Source organism: Anolis carolinensis, chromosome 1, assembly GCF_035594765.1.
Source record: "Anolis carolinensis isolate JA03-04 chromosome 1, rAnoCar3.1.pri, whole genome shotgun sequence".
NCBI classification, from domain to species: domain Eukaryota; kingdom Metazoa; phylum Chordata; class Lepidosauria; order Squamata; family Dactyloidae; genus Anolis; species Anolis carolinensis.
Genome location: NC_085841.1, coordinates 159,980,514 through 160,004,252, shown reverse-complemented (window position 1 = coordinate 160,004,252; position 23,739 = coordinate 159,980,514). Strand labels below are relative to the sequence as shown.

Sequence of the window (23,739 nt, the reverse complement as noted above, 5' to 3'; positions counted from 1 at the left end):
CTTCAGGGTTTGTTCTGGATACAAATGAATATAGAGGTGTTGACTGGGATCGTATGTGATAGCCCTCTCCGTGCAGTCAGGGATAAATTTCCAAAAGTTTGTAAAACATTGTTGTTGTTATTATTATTTTCTAAAATGTGAATACACACACACATGAAACTGAGAACTTTTCCCCATTTTTGACAATTTTCAACGAATGGAATTTCACAATGCTTTTTGTGCAATCACACACACACATATTGTCACAATGATTTTACACAGAAAAGCAGTGTTGTTGTTTTTCTAATGCTGTCTTTTTTAGTCTCAGGGCTGACAAATGTTGTGGTGGTTCACCATTTTTCAACAAAACACTTTTCCTGACAAGTATGAGAAAATTTGGGAATGTTCTTTACCTTATACACATATAATCTAAAGTACCAGTCATAATATGAGCCCTGTCCATATGCCAGCAGTAAATGCTAAAGAGGTGAACACTATATGCTGGAAAATAATAATAATAATAATAATAATAATAATAATAATAATAATAATAATAACAACAACAACGATAATGATAATAATACATGTATTTCTTACCCACCTCTCCCTGTGGCTTGAGGCAGGATACAACATCGCTAAAAACACATAAACATCCAAAAATTCCATAAAATATACATACTAAAACATACAGTAGAGTCTCACTTATCCAACACTCACTTAACCAACATTCTGGATTATCCAACGCATTTTTGTAGTCAATGTTTTCAATTTATCATAATATTTTGGTGCTAAATTCGTAAATACAGTAATTAAGGCATAACATTACTGCGTATTGAACTACTTTTTCTGTCAAATTTGTTGTATAACATAATGTTTTGGTGCTGAATTTGTAAAGTCATAACCTATTTTGATGTTTAATAGGCTTTTTCTTAATCTCTCCTTATTATCCAACATATTCGCTTATCCAACGTTCTGCTGGCCCATTTACGTTGGATAAGTGAGACTCTACTGTATTTCTACAAAATACATATTAAAATACACAGAACAAAGATTAAGTTTAAAATGTGTGAGTAAATTGGCTAGGTAGGCTATATCCTGGGACTAGACCCAATGGAGACACAAAAATCAATGTATGAGCCATCACATTCTCTCATTCCATCCCACCTAACAGAACTACTGTCATGATGATAAAACACGAGAGGAGAGCTACACACACTGCCTTAAGATTGTTGGAGGAAAAACTTTTGTAAAAATATATCTGTATTTTAACAAACGATTCACCTAAATATAGGGGCAGAGCAAGCAAGCATAATATTTCTTATGTTTATTCAATGTATTCATTTTTACTCAAGAATATTTGCTTTTTAATAGAGCCCTTATTTCTGATCTGATCAGTATCTGCAGTTTAATTTTCTCATTTCATTCTGTGACTATATTTGGAATCATAACAACATCAGGAGAGCCCATCTGGATCAGAACAAATATTTATTTAGTTCACCCTTGCACCTCACTGTCATCCCCAGAGAAGGCAACACCCTTTTAACTTTGCTAATCCATCAGAATCAAAGCCATGTTTGCAAAGTATAGGCTTCTTAGGCCTTCACAAAACAATTCATGTGTGCTAAAATTCTATGAGAATACATCCAAACTGATTTGAGTCATAGATGCTATTTATCTGCAGGCTATGGCAATGAAGACTGCAATATAAATTAAAACAAAACAGGCTTACAACAAAGTATAATACAAAGTTTAAAAAAACAATTAAGTAACTTAAAAACATTGAGTTACAATATTTTTAAAAAGCAGTTAAAATAGGATAATAGCCATGTTAAAAAGACAGCACTTCTCATTAAAAGACCTTCTGCAATGGTCAGTTAACACTTAAATCTGAACACAATCTTTGTCTGGCAAGGAAAGAAGGCAGAGAAGGAGACAAGCTAGCCTGACTAGGGGAAAAATTCCACAGGCTAGGAGCAGCCACCAACAAGGTGGGTGTGTCTGCGATTGTGTGTGCCACTGAGAGAAAATCTTTTTTTTTCAAGGATCTTAATCCCTGATGTGGTCTTTCAGATAGGGTTGTTGTATGTTTCCAGGATGTATGGCCATGTTCCAGAAGTATTCTCTCCTGATAGTTTGTAGGTTGTGCTTCTTCATCAGTTTGCCTATGCGGTCAGTGGTTCCCTTGATGTATGGTAAGAACACCTTTCCTCTGGGTGGATCTTTGTCTTTACTCTCATGGTTTGTTCTTGGCTTCACAGCTCTTCTGATGTCCATGGTGGACTATCCATTGGCCTGTAGAGCCCAATTTAGATGGTTTAGTTCACCTTGGAGGAGGTGAACTATCTACAAGCCCACTAAGAAAATCCAACAAATGCTATGGTCAGCGAAGGACAAGAGGGATCCTCTCACCTCTGCAGGAGTCTACCATATACCATGCAGCTGTGGACAAGTCTACATAGGGACCACCAAACACAGCACCCAAACAAGAGTCAAAGAACATGAAGGCACTGCAGATTAACTCAACCAGAGAAATCAGCCATAGCAGAGCACTTGATGAACAAACATGCACACAGTATATTATTTGAGAACACAGAAATGCTCAACCAATCCAACAACTATCATATCAGACTTCACAGAGAAGCCACTGAAATCCACAAGAATGTGGACAACTTCAACAGAAAGGAGGAAACCATGAAAATGAACAAAATCTGGCTACCAGTATTAAAAAAACTCAAAGTCAGAACAGTAAATAAGAAGCAACACTCTGAAAACAGAGGAGTTCCAGTCATGAATCAATTAGGGGCAGCTAACGACTCTGAACAAAGGATGCCCCCAGGCAGGAAGAAGCCAGGAGATGAAGCTAATCAATGCTAATTTAGGTGATTAACTACAACATTCACACTGACCTCCAACTGACAAGAGTTCTCTCACCCTGGACTTCCCATAGATATATATAAACCTTCCTTGTTTGGTTTCTCCATACCTCACAACCTCTGAGGATGCCTGCCATAGATGTGGGCGAAACGTCAGGAGAGACATCTGGAACATGGCCATACAGCCTGGAAAATATACAACAACCCTATTATATCCTGTTGTAGTTGTTGTTGTTGTTGTTGTTTTGCTTTTCTTCCAGTTAACACCTCACAACCTCTGAGGATGCCTGCCATACATGTGGGCGAATACTTCTGGAACATGGCCATACAGCCTGGAAAACATACAACAACCCTGTGATCCCAGCCATGAAAGCCTTCGACAACACGTCCTTCAGATAGTTGGACCCAAGTCATATAAGGCTTTGTAAGCCAACATGGTATAGTGGCTTGGGCGTTAGGCTATGAATCTAGGGAACAAGGTTGAAATCTTTACTCAGCTTCAGATAATTCCTTAGGATTGCCATAAATTGGAAATGACTTAAAAGCACACAACAACAACAACAACAACAACAACAACAACAACAACAACAACCACCACCACCAGCATGTTGACCTGAGCCTGGAAACGAACTAACAATCACTGAAGTTGCTATAACTTCTAAGTTATGTGTTTCCTCTAACTGACCCCAGTCAGCAGTCTGTCCACAGAATTTTGGACCTAATGCAGGTTCTGAATAGTTTCCAAAGGCAGCTCTAGGTAGAGTGTGTTACAGTGATAACCGGAAATGTCTACATCCAGTCAATTTAACAGCAGCTGAACCAGGCAAATTCCCGCAATGAGAAATGGAAAGGTTGTGTCGTATGTAATAGTATTAATGGATAGACTGTGGCATTTGCACTACATAGTTGTCTACCATTCACTTCCTGATTTTGTCTGCAGAAACCAATCTAACCCTTCTATTTGAGTATGAGAAAATATTCGGAGAACCACGCAGCACTTACTAACTTTCCCTCACTCAAGAGAATTTGTGTACGTTTTAGAGTAACAAGTTCCTAATACTTCAGTGAATTTGATTAATGGTGCTAACAACTGATTTTAGATAAGCAGACTTGCCAAGTAAAGGCCCAAATTGATAAGGATCTTTAATTTATTTATCTAGTGTTTTTGTTTTTCTACGTAATCCTTTATTATGTTGTTTATTGTAGTCAAGCTTTATAAATATATAATTCCTCCAGAGTAATCTTTGTCTTTCTTTTAAATGATAATGGTGTTTTAGCAACCCAGCCAGCTTGCAAGTTTACCTAGATTACAATAAATTTACAGTCACCATCTCAGCTTCATGTGGGGAACTAGTAACTTAAACTGCAGGGATTTACTTGCTTAGCCCTATTCCTAAACTCTAACTCAGGGTTTGGAATCTCTGGGATCCTATGGCCTACTTCCAATTGCTAGTGCCAATCAGAATTGATCTTTTTACATATCTGAACTTTCACAAACTCCTACTAATTTGCCAAATCTATTCTAGTTGGTCCCATAAAACCCATATATGAGATGAATTGGGATATTTTAGTGAAGTGGACATACAGAACAGACTTTACTCCTGCAGCAATGGAAAGTTGCCCACTAGGATTGCCAAAAATCAGAAAGGGTTAGGAAGAAACAAAGAGAGTGAGGGAAAGTTAAATGAAAATCAAAGTACAGTGTTCCCTTACTACTTCGCAGTTCACTTTTTGCGGATTCGCTGTTTTGCGGTTTTTCAATAAACTCTAAAAGACTATTATAAATCATAAAAATTACAATTTACAGCCTAAGGAAGGGAGAAAGGAGAAGCCAAAGGGAGAGAAAAGAAGCCCAAGCGGCAACAGGAGGAGAATTTATCAACACACGATTGGTTGATAAAGACTTAAAATAGTGTGTAACTACTAAAATAATGTATAAATATTAAAATAAATATAGTGTCCCTACTTTGTAGATTTTCACTTACTGCGGGTGGTCCTAGAACCTAACCCCAGCCATAAGTGAGTGAACACTGTAAGCAACAAAAATGAAGCAAGAGTACGATTTTTAAAAATAAAGGGAAAAGAATGAATCATAAAGAGAAAACAGTGTGTGTGTGTGTGTGTGTGTATGTGTTTAGGTATAGGAAATATCAGGAAAGGGGATCTGCCAGTTATTCAGTACACAGAATTAGCAAGTAGAGATTCACCCACCAAGCGCAAGCTATGAAAGACAGAAGCAAAATGATTTTCCTACAACTTAAAAAGTTTTTGTTGTTTCAGGGGTCAAAAGTGCAGAAAGCCTTGGCTTTTTTGTTCAGTACAAATGTCCTTGAAACATGATTGATTTAACTTCTGAGGCTTGCCAAAGAGTTGAAGCCCTTCTCAGTTTCTTGCTTGAGGGGCCTGAAAAGAAACTCAAGGGAGGATGGAAAAGTTCTGAGGATCTGATCACCTTGTCTCCAGCAGTACACCTTAACATGGCAATTAGCCTGCCACCTTTTGCTTTTCTCCCCCTAGCTTTCCAAACAATGCCAGCTTCTGAATTGCTCCCAAGCACATCAGCCACTTAGTTGAACATACAATAGGTACTTTCTTTTCTCCCAAAGGAATAGAAGTCATATCAGTTGACTGTTTGGAAAAGTATAATTATCAGCCATTAGCGAAAGAAAAGAAGTAAGACTGATGTTCATGAAGGGTTTCCCAAAGTCATTTTTTTCAGGGTTTGATTTAGGAAAAAGAAAAATCTGGCAGAAATGAAGGGAACGCACATGCACGCAATATGCTGGAGAGGCGAGTAGCATGTGAGAGTATAAGGATACATTTTCAAATGTGGTCAGAAGGGGAAAAGGTATATTTGAAAACTGTTTTGTTTTCTTTCCTTAATCAATGATGCCAAGGGTCCAAGTAAACAGAAATCATTATCCAAATTTAAAGATCAAACTTCTGATCTGGTGAGAAAAGCCATCCTCATCACTGATGTAGAGGAAAAATCATGTTGGTCAACCAGAAACACCCCGATTATCTGTTTACTAGGGATGATTCAACCAGCATTTTCTCACTTGTAAACTTTTTTTCTCCCATCATTCCCTGAAATGCAATTTATTCAGCACCAAGAATCTCATCAGAAATATGTAACTGGTAGAAAGCCACAGCTGATTTTATCTTTTGGTTTTCTCGCATGTCCATCTACAATGAATAAACATGCTGGATTTATTCTACCATCTGCTTCCTCTAACTTTAAAAAAAAATGCAAGTCGGTCATTAGGAAATACACTGCTCATTCTGAATTAGAGCTAATTTTTATATACACACCACAGACACAACTCTGTTTTTCAGCTCCCCCCTCCCCCCTAGCACATTTTCAGGTATCCTTCAGAATAACGTGATGATTTTTCAATGGGTGACCCAGGGGAACTGCCCAAAAAAGAGGTGACAGCACCACACAGGGCATGCAGTTTGACAATGTTTCCTTGCCTGTTGTTTTGACTATCCTAAAATGGCAAGTTGTTGACTGAAGGAGGGGTGGAAAAGGAAACAATACCCTTTTTTCTTCCCATGCCTAAGCCACACCAGCTATTTTTCAACCCCAGAAAGTAAAAATAAAAATTAAAAAAAATGGGATTTTGGGTGTTTGATTCCCTGGACAAAAAAGTGAGAAGATGTGATTTCGAGTCTACAATCACCTACCATTTTAAACCCCTGACTTAATGGCTCTTTTGCCACATGCCTCAGTTTACCATATGCCACAGGATCCTCAGAATTATAAACAAAAGAGATAAACAAAACATCATTAAAAACTGAAATAGCTCCTAGGAGCTCCCTTCATCAACCTGTGCTCCTGGGAACAAAACCAGACATTGTACTAGACTTGGGCTCCATTTCTCCTCACCTGGTCCATTGAAGAAAGGGTGGATCTGCTAGACCTCAGACTTAGCTGCTGCCACCTAACTAATTTTCTTTTAGACCAGTGGTTCCCAACCTGGGGTCCCCAGATTCTTTGGCCTACAACTCCCAGAAATTTCTGGGAATTGAAGGCCAAAAACATCTGGGGAAGCAAGGTTGAGAACCACTGTTCTAGACACTTAATTCTATTTCCACCATCATGTCCTAGGATCTGGATCTAATGCAAACTTTCCCTTTAAACTGCATAGCACCCAACTCTTGATTGTAATCCTTTCAGTTCATGCATTGTCTGGAGCAAGATACCAATGTAGCAATGATGAAATTCAAAGCTGTATCTAACTAGCTCTCCAAATTCTTCCCCAGTATGGTCAGAAAAAACTTCTGTAGATAGTAATAACACAACTCTTCTCAACATAACTGAAATGCTTCGATATGAACATGCAAAATTCAAGTCTTGCACAGAATTAATAAATCTGCAGTACTTTCTTATGTTTGTAAGAATGCAACCTATACTAAAATCTGGGACATTTGCTATCAATGACAAGCCTGCTATGGTGTAACTCAAGCTATGTTAAATGTGGATGGTAGCCTTTTTGGAGCACATACACAGAACTGATTAACAGATTCTGGGAGTTGTCATCCAAAAAGTAACCCTTCAAAGCACTGGCTAAGTACAGGTCGACTTATATTAAGATACATGCCTAGCCCATTTCATATCCAATGCATTTCTTCCCTTTCTTTCACAATCTTCTTTCCTGGTATATTTTGAAAAAATTAATAAAAAATATTTGCTTATCCAATAATCTCATTATTGAAATTCAAGTCATAAGAAAGAATGTCAAATGGGCCAGTGGTTCAGCTATGTTGACTGCTCATCAATAAACAAAGCAAAAAAGTACACTCAAATGTTAGACAGTGTTTTCTTGATCAAACCAAAAATATTAATAACATTGAATTTCAAAATATACCAAAAATGAGGGTACAAATATTTATATTGCAGTGGCATTTCTATAAAGAAGCCAAAAACAAAATAAATGCCTTGGGCATCTGGATGAGATAAGAACATACTGTAAGAAATGGCTACAATTCTTGGAGAAATACCTTCAACTAATGATGCTGTGTGCTTTCAAGTTCTGAAAGAAAGCCAGCTATTAAGACAAAGCTTCCTGACAACAATTATTTACTGAAATCATCCACAACACTTTTCTTGTTAATGATACATTTCAAGTCAGTGGAGGAGAGGCGAAAGATGAGAAGAGGAGACAAGATGAGACAAATGTAGAGCAAAGGAAAAGGAAAGCCCACCATGGACAAAGATCATTTGCTACATATGGAATTGGGATTCAAAAAGATCACAGTGGGACATTCTAATTAGCAGGGCCAATTTTTTCAGTGGGTACATCCATGTACAAATCTTTATGGGGAATTGGGGGGAGCTTCCTTTTCCCTTTTGAACTTAGGATCTCATCACATGGAGGTCCCAAGTGTGGGTGACGTTGGGGGGTTTCACCAGGCAGTGTGGCAAATCCAAGTGGCAGCAAGGAAAACCATCACTCTGTACCCTGCACTGCCTGCATCGCTTCCAACAGCCACCCGCCACCCCTGGGTGTGATGGTCGCATTCTAAGCAATGAGAACATGTGAAGCCTTCTGTTTTTATGGGCTCCATCCTAGGACGCTTCCAGGATGGGGCCCCACCGGAAGTAGCCTTATGTCATGTGATGGGATTTGGTGGGTTCATTCTGAATCTGAACTGGGAGCATCCTAAGATGGAGCCAGAAGACAATGTGATGAGGTCCTTAGTTGCAATCCTCACTTTGTTGAACCACTGTGTTGTCCTTTCTCAATTCACTATGTTGTGATTGCCAGTTCATCCAAATATATATATCAGAGCTTGAAAAGTTGCACATGTGGATCACATCTTCCAGTATTCCAGTGCCAGTGCTGACACTACAGGGCTATGGAGTTGTAAACCAAAAACCTAAGCACCTATGTGTGCATATCTGCCTTTACAAACTCTCCTTGAGAATGTCACTACTATGGCTATTGTGAGGAATGCCTAGATTTCAGAAGTGATCACTACACCACTAATCTACTGCATTCAAATTATGCTGTGCGGATTTAACTGCTCTTCCTGTATTTGGTTATATTTTTAATCATCATATCCATGATTTTGTGTGTAGAACTTTCACATTTATCACCTGATATACTGGATTTTAGCAGCTCACTAGCAGCAATATAGAAAGGATTAGATGTTAAATGCTAATTGTGATTTGAGTCTCCAGTTCATTACTGCACAGCACACTTCATATTAGGCAGGTATTAATACATTTTAACTTTCAGTGGGAGTTCCAAGACAAGCAGGAACTTTTAGTTCAGGAGAAGAGGACTATGAAGAATAGAAGAGCAACTCAGGCACGTGTTTTTGAGCTTTGACTTTTGTTCAAAGTTTGCATGTTTGACAAAGAAAAGCAGGAAGGCAAGTCTCACAACAAAAGTCCCCTCCCTCCCCACTAATTTTCAAACAATTCCTTTTCATCTGCATAACAGCTGAGACCAAGTACTATGAGATGAAATTTCCACAATGTATTTTTTTTTCTTTTCTCTCACCAAATATAGGGAAGCTCCATATAACTCCACTGATACTATTTTATGTATTCTTGTTAACCCTATACCTATGTTAGCAATAAACCTGCCTCATTTGTCACAAAAAGGGATAAAGCGTTTGCAAATGCTCACCTTCAGTCCACAAACATAGGCTTAAAGATTCTTGCCTTTCCTTCAACTTTCACCTACCTCAGATGTCCAAGAATTAATTCACTTGGAAGGCAAAAGATATGGATGGAGGGACAGAACCAAAGGAAATGGTAGGAACAGAATATTTTTCCTCTAACAGAAGAATCTGGGAGTAATACTCAGGGTTAATGCAGAGTTACTATAGTCTGGAACCACTTAAATTAATAGGCATGACTCAATGATATGGAATCCTGGGATTTGTAGTTTAGTGAGGCACCAGGACCCTTTGCCAGAGAAGGCTAAAGTTCTTGTAAAACTACAACTCATAGGATTCCATAGCATTGAGCCATGGTAGTTAAAGGTGGTGTCAAACTGCATTAATTCAACAGTTCAGATGCAGCCTAAGTTCCATTCTCAAGAAGGAATACTCCAGCACAAACTCAAAAATGTATTTTACCATCTAACTCCTTCTGGTGCCCCAAAGTAAACTACTAGTTTTCAGGATGAAAGATGGCTATGGGATGAGAAAATTCAGAATTTCAGTTTGCTGAGGTTTGGCATGGGTGTGCTTTCAGGTTTGGCGAGGCAAGATCAGGGGTGGCCCAGCTTCCTATGCCCAAGGTCCAGGAATGCCCTGTGCTCTTTGTGGGTGACCTTCCCTTCAAAGACTCATTCTTTTAAAATTCAATCAATGGCACCATTTCACCCTTCTAACATCCAAGACTTTGACTAAAAATAGAATGCTTTTCAACAGATGCCATCTGAAGCAAACTGGGGGAAAAAAGTTTCTCATTGACAATAATGAAGGTCAAAAAAGAAACAACTCAGTTCAGTCAGCACTAAGTCAAACCATAGAAAAGGAGGACAAGGGCAAAACAGATGTCAAGAGCAGAGATAAGGTTCTGAAGTTCTAAAAAAACTGTTTAGGATGACAGTTTTGAATCCAAAGTCCAGTTCAAAGCAAATTATAAACTGATGAGTTCTATGAGGCAGGCACATTTCAAACTTATTGAGATACCACACAAAAACAAGCTAAGGGAAACAAGAATATTTTCACCAATTTTCTTGTTTTCAATTAAACATCTAATTGACAAAACAGCCAATAGCCACAAGCTTTTTCACATTTGGGAATTTCTTTTTGGCAATCTCCCCTTTTTTAACAAAACCAAAGATTTTTGTACACAAAAATGAGGTACATTGCACACAAAACACAACAAAAGGGTTTCTTCCACATCCAAATGAGTGTTGTTTTCCCCACTTTTTTTTGGGGGGGGGGGAGAAAGTTTCAAAATGTAAACAAGCATTAAAAAATAAGGGGCTGTCATGGCACAGCAGGTAAAACCACTGAGCTGCTAAACTTGCTAACTGGAAGGATGGTGGTTCGAATCCACTGTTAGCCCCAGCTTTTGCCAACCTAGCAGTTCGAATACATGCAAATGTGAGTAGATCAATAAGTATGGACTTGGCCGGAAGGTAACAGCGCTCCATGCAGTCATGCTGGCCACATGACCTAGGAGGTGTCTAATGACAACACAGGCTTTTTGGCTTAGAAATGGAGATGAGCACCAACCCTCAGAATCCACTCTGAGTCCCGTCAAGGAAATTGGGCAGAATACAAATAAAGTATTAGTATTGTTATTATAAAAAATATGGGGTAAATCAGTGAAAATGTCTAACAACTCTTGCAATCATGTCCAGTGGTAGTGAAGTTTTCAAAAAGATTCATCCTTGCATGCAAGATAAAATAGGAGAAGATTTGCTTCTCTGAATAGTCATGTAAAGGCCAGCTGTGAGAGCTGTTCGACAGTGGAACTCTCTCCCCGGGGCCGTGGTGGAGGCTCCTTCCTTGGAGGCTTTTAAGCAGAGGCTGGATGGCCATCTGTCGGGGGTGCTTTGAATGCGATTTCCTGCTTCTTAGCAGGGGGTTGGACTAGATGGCCCATGTGGTCTCTTCCAACTCTACTATTCTATGATTCTATGATTCTATGAAAGGACAGCTACCGCAATGCCATTTGTTTCCAAGGAAGTACACAGCACTTCCTGTGACTTTTAGAATTACTACATAATGCTGACACAAAATTTTGGAAGACAAGAACAATTCATTAATTACTACAAGGAAATATATTATTTCTGACATTAGGTTGCAATGGATAAACATGAAAACAGCCATATGGCAGGTTGCAAAGTCATCTAACATACCCTTCAAATTGTAATTAGTCCTTAATGCAAGGTGGCACTTTCCCTTCTGCCCAGTTTCATGCCTAGTTCATTTCTCCTGTATAATCAACAGTCATTGTTCTCAAACCATTTATGATGATGATGATGATGATGATGATGATGATGGTGGTGGTGGTGGTGGTGGTGGTGATGGTTTCTATCTCGCTTTATCTCTCTAAAAAGAGACCCAAAGGGAGTAACACTAAAAACAATACAGATTAGTGAATCTAAGCAGGCTGGGATGCAGATATAAACACTCAAGCTCCCCTAACCATTTGTATTTGATTAGGTTTCGCATCAAGATTTGAAATACACAATGTATGCCCACTACTGCACTTCTGTTAACTAAAGACATAATAATGTGCTTTTTAAAAAAGGGCTGCTATCAAAATGATCAGAGGCCACCGTAGCACATGGGTTAAACTGCTAGCTACAGGAAATCTGCCGACCAGACGGTTAGCAGTTCAAAACTGCGGGTTAGGGTGAGCTCCCACTGTTAGCTCTAGCTCCTGCCAACCTAGCAGTTTGAAAGCATGCAATGAGAGTAGATCAATAGGTACTGCCTCGATGGGAAGATAAAAGGGTGCCCAGTGCAGAAATGCTGGTAAAACACGATCGGAGATGTCTATGGACAACAGGCTACTCGGCATGGAAAAATGGAACAACAGCACCTCCTCATGGCTGAAATTGAACATCGCCTCCAGACATTGGAGATGAAAGGGGAAGGCCTTTACCTTGGTCTGTGTGTTGTATGTCGTTGTTGTTCACTGTGTAAAAGGCATTGAATGTTTGGCTTATATCTGTATACTCTAATCCGCTCTGAGTCCCTCCGGGGAGAGGATATGATCAACAGCTGAGGATATGATCAATGGTTTCGTCGGTTTCCCTGCAGAGTCTGCATTTGGGTCATCAGCTGATTTTTCGATCTTGGCCTTAATTGCATTTGTCCTGATGGCTTGCTCCTGGCTGCAAGGATCAGGCCTTCTGTCTCCTTCTTCAGGGTCCCATTCGTGAGCCATAGCCAGGTCTTCTCCTTATCAGATTTTCCTTCAATTTTGTCAAGGAACTTTCCATGCAATGTTTTGTTGTGCCCCCCGCAGGTGCCACCTTGATGCGGTTGGGGGGCTTAACTGCTCCAATGATGACTGAGGGCTGTGCTGGCGGTAGTGTAACTACTGGCAGGTCCAACCAACCCAGAGAGGCCTCAGCTGAGGAGCAGAACTAAGAGCACCTAACTCATTAGTAATATGGAGAATCAAACCAAAACAAAGTCTATACTGGCTCAATCGTCGCCCAGGATAAAAAGGACCGCGGTGGATGCTGCTGATTCTGGACATCCATCGACAAGTGGGCTACAGAATCAAAATACAAATGAACAGTCACAGAAGCGGCAGAAATATACAATGCCAGAAAAACGCACAGTTGTTGTTGTTGGTGGTGGTTTAATAGTTAACTGCCACCCACAGTAAAAACAACTTGTTCACATAACATACACTATATCCTCTTAAAAGCTGAATAGAGATCCTGCTTTTCTAAGTAAACAAGCAAACACTTCTGCCTCCACAAATGTCAAAGTAAACAAACACTATGAGGCAATTTGCATTCTTGTTGCATTCTTGTTCTAGAACATTGGAAGAAATGCAGTGATTTCAGCTCATGGAAGAAGAGGTTGCACCTATTAAGAAAGGCTCAGTCAAATATGTTGCCGTGTCTCTGAATCACATGTCTTAAGTCCTAAGTGACCTCTTGTGAATAATGAGCAGTAAATGACAAATCAGAAGCTCGAGTCAGTTTAGAAATTCCACGATGGATATATGTGTGATACAGGCAAACACCTCAATTATTTTAAGCGTGTTTTATAATTCAGGCTAAGTAGGCAGTGCCATATCTTGGTTTTGAGCCTGGGTCCCATGATACAACTCTCAATTCAAGGCCATTTCAATTGACATTTTCAGGATGGGGAATCTCAGGGTTGTCCAACTGAGATGCACTTCAGTAGGCAAACTAAGGCATTAATTCACACATTACCTCAAAAACTGTCTACACTTTCCTCAGGAGATCTGATACAAGTTGAGCATCCTTTATCTGGAATGTCGAAATCCAAAATACTCCAAAACACAAAACTATCCCCATGGGTGGCTGAGATAGTAACACCTTTACTTTCTGATGTTTAATGCACACAGACTTTGGTTCATGGATAACATTCTTGGAAATACAACATATAAAATTATCTTCAAACTATGTTTATAATGTGCATGAGGCATACATGAATTTTGTATTTAGCCTTGGGTCCCATCTTTCATTACATACATACATGAAACTACAAGTATTCCACACACAAAAATCTAAAATTAAAAACACTTCCAGTCCCAAGCATTTCAGATAAGGGATACTATAATGTATATCTTCCTCACCAAGCTACAAGTGCTCTCTGACCTTCTTCTAGGAAACTAACACTCATTTGGTCAATACTGACATAAGGAATGGGGTTTTCTATCCTTCCTGCTTTTGAGAATTGCTATATCCATTCATCAAGGACACTGTTAAATACTTAAATTCTAAGTTACACAATGTTTAGTGCAAGCAGTTTTATTGACACAATACTTTATTGGCATGCCATTAAATTGTATCAAGAAAGAAGTATTTATTTTTCTTTCCTAACTCATTTTTTCAAAATCAAAGTTGGGCTATATTATGTCAAACCCAAATGCAAACAAAGGAAATAATTTTCCTCAATGGATGCTTACAGAATTTATCTCTACTAAAATTCCCATCCAGATTTCAATAATATTGGTTCCCAGAATGTCACCAATTCACTATCATTTTGCCAATTCTTCAGTTTTCTGATGTTATTTCCCATTACTTTCCTTGTTATAGACTGCTAATGCATATTAATTAAATCAAGGTGAAAAAGGTAATTATACACTGTAATGTATATATTTGGGACACCATGAAATGCAGACCACATAGGAGAAAAACAAATAACTCTTGACCTCTCAAATTCAGTCCTTACTCAGCCCTCTGGATGATTTTAGACCAGCCTAACCATTCAGGACTGTTCTGATGATAAATCATGGAAGAGAAGGACCGTGTGCATTCCTTTGAGCTCATAAAAATATAATTTGTTTCAAAATCCAGAGCTAAATCCTAAAAATAAATCTTTATTTTTGACTTTTCTATGCTTCAAATGATGAAGTTTTTTTCTCCCATATTGGAAAGACAGTGGAAGATTCAATATAAGGTTTAAAGGATGAAAAGGGGTCACCTTTATATATATGACAAAGTTGCTACAACTTCAGTATAAATAACTTTCAGAATTGTTCTTGATTCTCAGCAATGAAATTGGAACCTAAATATATATCACAATTATGCTCTGAAGAGTGTCACTCCACACTCAAACATCTCTCAAGGAGACACATTTTTAGTTTGACTGACAAGAATTGCAATAATTACTCACATGGCACTATCTGTAGACAGAGAAGGTAGAATGCAAATCAAGGCCACATTTCTGTAACATGAATAAACCCAAATACCACACAAATATTCGGGGGGTGCAGAGGTGGAATCAACCTTCATCATACATTCAATTTGGGACCAGTGCTTCAAAACAAAAATCAAATCATGCCACAAACAGAATACCAAGTTTTTAACCCCTAACCCAGTATCAGCAAGTATTGATAGATGTACTTACACTGAGCTTGACATTCAGACCTTCTCTTCCTATTGGCCTAAAAGGTGAACAATAATGTTCTAGGCTGTGTTTGGGCTGGTCATCATAAATATCTAGTCATTTGTATTATTAACTGTGAGTTCATGAATGTCATTACTTTTAACTTCCCAATAAACCAACGAATGGTATGTGTGCTATGATTAGAGAAAAATTCCACAAACTCCCCCACCCTCCACATATTGCAGGCCATAACTCATAAACTCTTTGACCAATCCTTGAGAGTAGACATGATGCCTCGGGCTTCTCCGAACTGAAGTCCAACAATATCTGGGACCCAAATTTGGGAGCCAATGGGATGTGAAGCATATATAGCACTAATGTTTGAGATAATGCTTGCCTTTCATGGCACAGGATGGAAGATATCACCTTTAAAATATGAAAGAGCTCTTCTGAAGGAGCCAGTAGCAAGATATGACTCTAGGTGACAATTTCCAGACCATTTTCTATAAGTCTATAAGTCTCATGACTTCTAGTGAAAGCTAACATTTTAAATAATAAATCAGCTACTCTTGGTGATTAAACCAAGCTGCAATAAATCTTGCCACTCAGAAGACTGAGAGTTCGAAGCCCAGGTCAGGATGAGTTCCTGACCTTTAGCCCAGCTTCTGCCTACCTAGCAGTTTGAAAACAAATGTAAGTAGATAAATAGGAACTGCATTAAAACTGGGAGGTATTTAGGCTTGGGATTCGATCATAAAAAAAGGAAGTATACAACCAAAGAAAGCTCTTCGGCAGGGAGATGCAGTGACAGCACCCCCGGTGGCCGGAACCGAGCACAGCCTCCAAGGATGCCGAAAAATGGGAAAGCCTATATACACCTCTATCTGTTGTCTGTCTTGTCATTGTTATAATCGGCATTGAATATTTGCCATATATTGTGTTCTGTGATCTGCCCTGAGTTCCCTTCAGGGTGAGAAGGGCAGAATATAAATACTGTAAAAAAAAAACATAAATAAACTAAACAAATCATTTATTTATATGAATTGCAACAAATTATTGTAAATTCCAAATCTAATAGCTCAACATGGTCCAAACCATGTTGTGATATTCCCATAGTAATAATAAAAACCTCAATGTGGACTACTCCCAACATACCATGAGTGTTCCCTCACTACTTCGTGGTTCACTTTTTGCGGATTTGCTGTTTCGCGGTTTTTCAATAAACTCTAAAAGACTATTGTAAATCATAAAAAATTACAATTTACAGCCTAAGGAAGGGAGGAAGGAGAAGCTGAAGGGAGAGAAAAGGAGCCCAAGCAGCAACAGGAGGAGAAGGAGGCAATTTATTAACACATGATTGCTTGATAAAGACTTAAAATAGTGTATAACTACTAAAATAATGTATAAATATTAAAATAAATATAGCGTCCTTACTTCACAGATATTCACTTATTGCGAGTGGTCTTGGAACCTAACCCCAGCGATAAGTGAGGGAACACCGTATCTTCCTCCCATCCAGTACAAAATGCCAAGTCAAATATCCACCATGTCAAATATGCTGGATAAGAGATCATCTGTGACAAGCTCATGGCTGTTCTGGAAGACGTCATCTTTTGGGCTGCACCAATGTACAAAGTGACAGCCTTGTTTCTTAGCGATAGCAATATATCAGCTGAAACCCAAAAAATGAGATGGCACTCTTGTTTTCAAAAAAGTCTGGCACAAAAATTATCTTCTTCATAAGACAACGAGATGGAATTTGGCCTGCTCATCAACATTTCATTTAGCAGGTTTCCTAAAGTTATCGTGAGTTCTTCTAACATGGCAATGTATAATGCAGGTCATAACTGTAGTATTTTATGCTGGTATTTTCCACCAATTAATGTTTCTATTGGCTGCTTGTTATTGAAGATGACAGTCAGGTTATAAAGCTGATCACATTTCCTAAAGAACAAAAGGCTCAGTGAACACAGTGAGATTTATTTCTAAGTAAGCATACATAGGATTGTGGCATTATATGCTGACTTTTAAAAGACAAATTTGTTTTCCCTTTATATTATCTTAATAATCTGTTTAAGACCTGCCTGTTTTAGTTTATCTAGATAATGTGGTCTGCCTGGGCAAGATAATTCAATTTTTAAATATGTATTTATTGCAGCTGTCTTCAAGCAGAGCAATTTTTATTAAATGATTTTTCTTAAATTTACAAGATGCTTATTTAAAGCACCCAGTGGGTTTCCATGCCTGAGTGGCATTCAAACCATGTTTCCAGACTCATAGAGTCTGTCAATTTTATTTGCTTGTACCATGAATGTGTCTGGTCAGCTATGTGACCGTTGAGTCGAAAACATTTGCTTCTAGTCATTGGATATTCATATAAAAACCCTCAGCCTAAAACATATGGCAATCTTGAAAGCTGTACCCTCTCCCTGCCCCAGCTTTGAAATATATTATGAGATGGGTATGTAGGAGCCACGGGTACTCTGCAAGAAACAGAAATGAAAAGCACAAAACAAAACGAGGTTAGGAAGTTAACCATGACAAAAAAGTGTAACAGAATCACAGAATAACAGATAATAGAGTTGGAAGAGACTACAGCGGCCATCTAGTCCAACACCTTGCCATGCAGGAAAAGCACAATCAAAGTATCCCTGACAGATGGCCATCCAGCCTCTGTTTAAAAGTTTCTAAGGAAGGAGCTTCCAGCACACTCTGAGCCAAAGAGTTCCACCGTTGAATAGCTTGTGCGGTTAGAAAGTTCTTCCTAATGTTCAGGTGGAATCTCCTTTCCTGTAATTTGAACCCATTGCTCTTAGTCTTACCCTGTTTCCCCTAAAATAAGACATCCCCAGAAAATAAGACCTAGGAGAGGTTTTGCTGAATTGCTAAATATATGGCCTCCCCCTAAAGTAATACCTAGGACCGTTTGTGTTTGGAAGCATGCCCACCGAACAGAACACCAGAGCATGCAGGTTTGGTAAATGTACGTACCATAGATTGTTGAACATGGAAACAATGGTAGTAACAAGAAATTCTTGATAGGATTCACAGTTTGTCTGGTTATGCTGGTTTGTGATGACAACTACTGTACAGTATATAATAAATGTTCATTTTTTTGTTCAACAATAAATGTGAATTCTTCTTCATGGAAAAATAAGACATCCCCTGAAAATAAGACCTAGAGTATCTTTGGGAGCAAAATTAATATAAGACACTGTCTTATTTTCGGGGAAACATGGTAGTGTCAAGGGCAGTATAAAACAAACCTGCTCCTTCTTCCTTATGAAATCCTTTCACGTATTTATACATGGCTATCATGTCTCCTCTCAACCTTCTTTTCTGCAAGCTAAACATACTCAATTCTTTAAAACACTCCTCATAGGGCATGTCTCCAAGTAGTTGGTACAGTTCATATCATGAAAATAACATTTAAGTTGATGAAAGGCTGATCAGATGTTTCAGGTCATGAGTGGGATTGCATATATAAAGCATAGACAATTTTATAAGAAATGCAGAGTCCAGATCTATATGATGAAGGGATGAATTCGAGGCTTATGTTTTCAGAGAGCATGTACAGGCAGCTAAACTTAAAACTTCTTTCTGAGACTATTAATAAATTATAGGTGCTGCAGATTACATTTCAGAGGAATGAACTTGCAAAACCTCCTCTGAGTATTCCTTGCCTAAGAAAACCGAATGAAAATCATGGGTTTGCCATAAGTTGCCAGATGACTTGCAGGCACATAGACAAACAAGTAGGAATATAGGTCGCTGGGTTGTACTAAGTATAACTCCAACTTAATCTCCACAAATCTCTTCAGATATTGTCTACACTGTTTCTATGGTGAAGTCAAGTCTCAAATATCTAAGTGCATTTCTTGTTGTGCAGTGTGCTTTCAAGTCATTTCAGACTTATGGCAACCCTATCACATGGTTTTCTTGGCAAGATTTGTTATGCTCTGCTCTTTTTTTCCTGCTGCTTGTCTTTTCCTCTCTGCTATTTTTCCTTCTGTTTCCTGCTCTTTGTTAGCTTGATTGCACTGATGCCTGCTTCATGTAATTAATTCTTTTTGTGCATACCTAAAGATGTTTTCTATCAATGCCAACATTTTGGGAGAATCAGTGACTGAGCTTATTTTCAAAAGGTTGTTATGAGAAATAGTCCTCAAATCCCAGAGAAAGCTGTTCTCATACTATCCAGAAAAATTCTTAGGGATAACTACATTTATTTTATAAGTGTGACCATGCTGAATTCCACATGGTGACCCTTTCATGGGATTAACTTCAAAAGCTTTATTCAGCAGAGATTTGCCATTGCCTTCCTTGAAGACTGAGAGTCTGACTTGCCAAGGTCACCCAGTGGGTTTATGTGGCTGAACCAGGAATTGAAGTCCAGTCTCTTGCAATTCTAGTTCTGAATGCATTTGCTATAGAGACATACCTTATTTTAGATGTAGTGTTTTAGTCATAACAGATTGTGTTATTACACCTATGCTAAATGTCCAAGTAGCTAAGTATATTAGTTGCAGAAGCAGAAAGACAACTTAAAAGACTTATATTAATCAATATTCACAAAAATAGACTACAGGCAGTCCCCAAGTTACAAACAAGATAGATTCTGTAGGGTTGTTCTTAAATTGAATTTGTATGTAAATCAGGAACAGGTAGATTTTGATAGTGTAGCTCCAGATTTTACACTACTGAAAATTATATTGTATAGTTAGTTCTTTTTATTTATGTATAGCATTGATGCTCTGCCCTTTGGCCAAAAAGACTCCCAGAGTGGCTTATAAATCGATGTTTTGACAGTTTCCTACCCTCAGGCTTACAATCTAAATAAGACTCAACTTGCAAGGAAAGGAAATGCACAGTGAGGATGTGGATTGTGTCCAGAATATATTGTTTGCTTTTCTTTTCCTCCAAGACCACAGCAGTAGCAGTTGAATGGAAGAGGGCCTTTCTTTATCTGCTGGAGATAATTTATGCAAACTTAAAAGTTAGAGAATACTGTGTCCAATTCTGGGCAACGCAATTGAAGGGAAATTTTGACAAGCTGGAATGTGTCCAGAGGGGAGCGACTAAAATGATCAAGGGTCTGGAGAACAAGCCCTATGAGGAACGGCTTAAAGAACTATGCATGTTTAGCCTGCAGAAGAGAAGGCTGAGAGGAGACATGATTGCCATGTATAAATATGTGAGGGGAAGTCATCGGGAGGAGGGATCAAGATTGTTTTCTGCTGCGCTGGAGACTAGGACATAGAACAATGGCTTCAAACTACAGGAAAGGAGATTCCATCTGAACATGAGGAAGAACTTCCCAACTGTGAGAGCTGTTGAGCAGTGGAACTCTGCCTCGGAGTGTGGTGGAGGCTCCTTCTTTGGAAGCTTTTAAACAGAGGCTGGATGGCCATCTGTCGGGGGTGCTTTGAATGTGATTTTCTTGCTTCCTGGCAGGGGGTTGGACTGCGGTCTCTTCCAACTATAGGATTCTATGATGATTCTAGAGCTCCTCTTAGTATTCAAACTAACTGTATTAGCTTAGGTTCCTCACTGGTCTAAAAAGGTAGGCATCATATAGTCAAAATCAAGACGTTTAAATTTCATGCATGTGTTTACGAGCTCCCCAAAGATAGCAATGCATCTCAATAATTTTTTTTGGCTGCTGGGTTGTGTGTCAATAGACCTTTTTTTGTGCATGTGGGGTGAAGGTCTGATTCCTACTGGAATTCCTTTTTCATTTCCCGTATGTTTGTCACTTGCAATTCATATTTAAAGAAGAGTTTAATCTCTGGCTTTCTTTTTCAAAAACAATATAACGATCTTTACTTAACAAAAAAGAACACATGGAATATTTCATGTATAAATGTGTAGCATACATTTTTTATTCTTAAAATAACTTAAATCACTTCAGCTTTCATTTCCTTCCTTTATAGTGAACAATTGATTTCTGTGTTGCCTACTGTGAGACATGATGCTTTCTAGGGAGGGGGAAACTTTGATATCCCAACGCTGCACCAATAAATATTATGTGAGGCACGAGGCTTTTCTGGCAGGGGGAAAACCTTATTTCAAGATCCAAACCTCTGCCAACAATAAGACATATGTATGTACGTGTGCGTGAGGCGATGGTGCCAATAAGGGGAGAGTGAAGGAAGAAACTTCACACACTCTGTGACTTGCAGTTCACTCTTGAAAATACGCTATCTCTGTCTCCGTGTCGCCTTTCTTTATATGGGTTTGTCACAGGGTTTAATTTTAAATGTAACCCAAACCTGGAGCCAATATGTAGCTTCCAACTTCTCCTCACAGGATTGCACCAATACAAGCTCTGGCTGACTTTCAGATATGTAACTTTAGTCCTGTAACTTGACACGAGACTTTAATATATACCGTATATACTTGAGTATAAGCCAACCCGAATATAAGGTGAGGCACCTAATTTTACCACAAAAACTGGGAAAACTTACTGACTCGAGTATAAGACGAGGGTGGGAAATGCAGCAGCTACGGGTCAAATTCAAAAATAAAAATAGATATTAATAAAATTGCATTATTTGAGGCATCAGTAGGATAAATGTTTTTGAATATTTATATAAAACTGTAATTTAAGATAATAATAAGACTTCAATAAGATAAGACTGTCCAACTCTGAATACCTATATACTCAAGTATACGCCAACCTGAATAGAAGCCAGCCAGGACCCTCACTCGAGTATAAACCGAGGGGAGCTTTTTCAGCCCTTAAAAAGGGCTGAAAAATTAGGCTTATACTTGAGTATATACAGTAAGTTGAAACAAAGAAAAGTTTATTTATGAATTCTTTTGCACATAAAGTGTATTTGTTACAAAGTTCTTTACTTCAGTTCCACTTAGATATTCTCGTTATTGTCTTTCACTCTTTTGAACACATAAAACTATTATTATATAACTTTCAAAACAGTTTAGCTTATTTCAATTTGGTTATGCACATTCTTCACTTTCAATTATAGGAGCCCCCAGATGGCGTAGTGGACTAAGTGACTTGAAGGTTGGGTTGCTGACCTGAAAGCTGCCAGGTTCGAATCCCACCTGGGGAGAGTGTGGATGAGCTCCCTCTATCAGCTCCAGCTCCATGCGGAAACATGAGAGAAGCCTCCCACAAGGATGATAAAAACATCAAAACATCCGGGCGTCCCCTGGGCAACGTCCTTGCAGACGGCTAATTCTCTCACTCCAGAAGCAACTCCGGTTGCTCCTGACACGAAAAAAAAAACCTTTCAATTATATATATTTCTCCTCAGCCTTCTGGATGGATAACTTACATCTTATCTTCACACTATACCCTTGTTAGTCTGACTGGAAACTTAGTCTCAAAGGACTCTCCGTCTCTCAGTTCCACCTGTCTGAGAACTAAAACAGTCACTTTTTTTTTCAATATAACAATGGAAGCTCCAAACTTAAACACATATCTTCTTCCCTCTAGCTCACCTGGTTAGAGACTGAATAATATTTAAATCTTCCCTCTTTTTCCTCTCAGCTAGCTCCGCCCCCTTTCTCTTGCCAGCACTCTACTGCAATGCCTGCCAATCCATGGTGACACAACAACCAATCAGATGCAGCCAACTCCTGCCTGCTCTTACCATATAACAACATCAATAAACATAGACAAAATCCCCATTATAATTAGGTTTTCCGTTACACCTACTTTCAGTTAATTAAAAAAGGCAGAAAAAAACCTTATTGCGATTGGGTTGCACACTATATTGCTGTCAAAACTGGGAATCATAACACTGTGCTAAGACAGAAAAAACTATCTTTTGTCATCTGTTAATCCATTTAAATGAATTTTCATTTAATTTTCCATTGATCAACCTAAACCAGTGGTTCCCAACCAGTGGTCTGCAGACCACCAGTGGTCCGCAAGAACTAAAATATGGTCTGCGAAACATTTAAAATTTTAAACCTTTATTCATTTTAATGACTCCGTTGCTACGTGGGAGGCACCAGCGCATAGGACATTGGGCAAGCACAGAAGGGCAAGCAATTGACATTTTTGGGATTTGTATAGAAATAAAATAAATAGGTAAATAGAAGCTATATCACAGTCTTTAAATAAAGATAAACAATGCTGTGTAATAAGGTTGTCACTTAAGACTTGAATGTAACAATACAGTATCTTTATTCAGGTTCAAGACTTCAAACACACACAGGGCAACAGTATATTACAATCCTTTTAAATATGCCTCATTTCTTCTTTAAATAATCAAACTTAGGAGGGCACGACAGACAATTCATTCCTCACTAAAAATCTAGTCAGCTCCTTTCTCTTCCTCTCCAGAACAGAAAATGACAGTTGGAAATACCATTAGCCTGCTGCCAAGCC

At 38.6% G+C, this 23,739-nt stretch overlaps 1 protein-coding gene across 2 annotated transcripts in view; it reads right to left on the bottom strand.

Moving 5' to 3' along the window:
* plcb1 (phospholipase C beta 1) overlaps positions 1-23,739 on the bottom strand; it is a 650,154-nt gene that overhangs the window by 375,883 nt on the left and 250,532 nt on the right. The window lies entirely within an intron of this gene.